Source organism: Priapulus caudatus, unplaced genomic scaffold (assembly GCF_000485595.1).
Source record: "Priapulus caudatus unplaced genomic scaffold, Priapulus_caudatus-5.0.1 Scaffold648, whole genome shotgun sequence".
NCBI lineage: Eukaryota > Metazoa > Priapulida > Priapulimorpha > Priapulimorphida > Priapulidae > Priapulus > Priapulus caudatus.
This window is the reverse complement of record NW_014577709.1, coordinates 1-3348: the sequence shown is the minus strand read 5'-3', so window position 1 is coordinate 3348 and position 3348 is coordinate 1. Positions and strand designations below refer to the sequence as shown.

General features: G+C 41.8%; 1 long non-coding RNA gene across 1 annotated transcript; it reads left to right on the top strand.

Annotated features, from left to right (window-relative positions):
• The first annotated feature begins 565 nt into the window (after positions 1 to 565).
• LOC106812436 lies at positions 566 to 1258 on the top strand. The gene is made up of 3 exons (XR_001394333.1): positions 566 to 593; positions 913 to 978; positions 1240 to 1258. It is a non-coding gene; the product is annotated as an uncharacterized LOC106812436 (long non-coding RNA).
• Positions 1259 to 3348: the final 2090 nt, after the last annotated feature.

The window sequence follows — 3348 nt, the reverse complement described above, 5'->3', positions numbered from 1 at the left end:
ACGGGAACGACCGCGTAGCAGTGACGAAAGAACGAACTACGGCGTATAAATGTATATCGAAAGAACGAACTACGGCGTATAAATGTATATCGAGGATTTGTCGCTTACCGGTGCTAACTCGATTTCATAACAAACGTGAACAGCAAATGTCGAGCACTTTACGGTACGAAAAACATTGAACAATCAACAACAGGATAAGTTGTTGGATATATCGGAGGATATAACCGTAACTCTACAATGGCGGAGCACGTGTTCACGATCGTTGACTATGTTGTGTTCGCCGCATCGCTCGTTATTTCTGCCGGCATCGGCGTATATTCTGCATGCTCGGGTGGAAAACAGAGCACGACGAAGGAATTCCTGATGGGAAACATGCGGAAACAGGCAGATGGGTCTGTTTCCGCGTGACGTATGTCGTTGGATAGACCAAGTTTCGTATGTCCGCATTTCCGTGCTCGGATCCGTCTGAACCTACCGATTTGGAACAATTGATATTGGACGATGATGTTTGCTACCATACCTGCTATGCTCTCACTGCCCTCACATATATCTACCTGTGCTTCTACCGTCTACAGGTGACAAGTGCCTACGAGGTATAGAAGCAAACACTACAATAGATTTAGTATAGGTTTCTCACCACGCTTATTCTAAGTATATATATATATATATTAATATATATATATATATATAATAATATAGTATATAGTATAAGTATATAGTATAATATATTTTACTCGATAAGAAAATGATAATGATATAATATATTTATCAAAAGTATAACGTGATGTTGAAACAACTACTAAATCAATCGCTGCGTGGTTTACACTCCACTCAAGAACCTCCTAAGAAACCATGTGAGCTTCGAAGCGTCCACATGACTCTGTACACACCTGTCTCTCTCTTTCTCTGCAGTACATAGAGCTTCGCTTTAACCGCGTTGTTCGCCTGATGGGGACATGCGTGTTTCTTGTGAGCACGGTAAGAAACGACAAAATATTGAGTCGATTTAAGCATTATAATTACATTTATAATTACATTATAATCCCACAATATCATTCTCATGTCAGTACGTAAATGATTTCTTTATTACACGGAAGCTAAAGGAAGGATTCCCGATAATACACGAATAAATCTCTGACTAAAATCTAAGTGTAGCTAGTTTCGCTGCTTAATTTTCATTTGGTTGTTTCCTTAATTTATTTTTTCGGGGTTTTCCTGCACATGACGGCATTCGCGCAGTTCCTCTACATGGCCGTTGTACTTTACGCTCCTGCACTCGCGCTATCCCAAGGTAAATATGTGTCACCATCTGCAAGTTCTGCTACCATTAATTGCGACGTAGGCTATAATAGTATTCGTGCACAACAGTATTTATTAACATCTATATATCTAATATCTAACATTCTATTGTTTATTAACGTGCATTCATCAACTTTTTTACTCAGATGTTCTGTCCCTAGTAAAATGCGTTGAACCATATAATATTTATCTATTTTTTTAGCGACAGGTCTGTCTATCACGGCATCAATACTGAGTTCTGGATTAATATGCACGTTCTACACCAGCATTGTAAGTTGCTATAACTCATCTATCCTAAATAATAATTATAATAATAATAATAATAATAATAATAATAATTGTCCTTTGGGTATGACTTACAAACGTGCGTCGGTGGTTGGAGTTTCAACGTGGGAAGAATGAGGTTACGCCTTTGGCCACAACTACCTCCAGTGTCACCCTTGAGCAAGGTGTAGCACCTGTTAGCTTCTCCCGAGACCTTAAGTATCGGTTGGCGTCGACGGGGGGCAAATCTGTCTATGGCGTAGGAGGACTCTTTAGCCTTTGAATGGCAACCCCCTTAGAGATGGTGTCTCGATAAAAATTAGCCGCTCCTTTCCGCATCTGGAGTTAGCAAACTCCGATAACTGTTGACATTATGGTCCACGGACGTATGGACGTGCCCTGATGTCCAGGAAAAGTTTGCCCTAACTAGTGGTTTAAATTTAGTAAATATCATACCATATGAATAAATACGAAAGTCATACCGGCATCGCCTCGTCGCGGGTCCAACAAGAGCGCGGTCCCTCAGTGATCGCCGAACAAGCTGAGGTCGAAAAAATCGGTTATTGAGTCGGGCAAAACCTTAACAGGCAAGCTTCAGATAGCAACCAGACGATATCTTTTCTCAAGTTGGCCTAACTGAGAGCAGCACCAACACCGCCAGGCCACAGTCACCAACGCAGAAATAACCAACAGAAAAACAGAAAACAGGGTACAAAGGATCAATTTACAAGGATGTTGATGTTGGTCTATTATATTTAGTCCCCAGAGATACATCACTTGCTGGCGGGGTAGTAAAGGTACAATACACTGATCTGGCAAGCAGGAATCCAAACATCCTTTCTAGCCACAATTCAAATACTCTTGCCTAATACCAGGAGGTGGATTATTAAGGAACAGAAGCTCACGCGATACTGACTTTGACAGATAGTCGGCAGCTGTGCGAAAGCAATAATTAATGCATCGGCAACCAACACTTATCCCCACTAAGCAGCCTGAAGACCTACAACCCCAGAGCCCTGAGGCTGTAACAAAACGCAGCTATACGGATACCAATGAAGCTTGAATCTAGTATTGGATATGGAAGATCGAATCTCTACTAAGCTGCTGAAAACTCAAGCCAATCCCCCTGTGCGTCAACGGCAGAAAAGCCTGCAAAAAGATTTATCTCAACAAGCATACGGGCACGATATTTTCAAAGCTGCAAATCAGTCGCCCTCACAATATCATCAAAGATAACCATCTAACTTATCTAGAAATCAATGAATTAAATGTACGCGGACTGCTGTCCCTGTTATGCTGGCCAGCAATACAAAGAGAGAGTTCACGAAGCCCACAGTGGAACCAGCCATGGAAGAAAGAGAATTCAGAATCAAAAATTGAAAACCATCGCAAAGACCTTCTCCATCCTTAGCGAAAATAAAAAAATATGGTGTCACAACAAAACAAGTATGCATGCCACAGGCCAGGAGCATCTTATGCAAGAGCCGTTAGGGAGAATAAGACCTGTATTGCGAGCTTCGCAACAAAGAATAAAGATGAAGCTACAGGCAAGGCTCAGAGGTTGAGGAAGCCGTTTACTAATGCGGAGTGAGCCACTACTATTTCAGAATAAGCTCTTTCATGAAGATGCAACAAATTCTACCGGCATCTCAACGAGCCAGTCAAAGCACCTATCAAGGAGCCTCCCTCTAAAAAGCGACTCGATCAATTCTGGTGCGTGGAATACTGGAGGTTTGGCACAGACCAACATACCAAGAGCCACTTGGATTTCAAACAAGGAGGAGG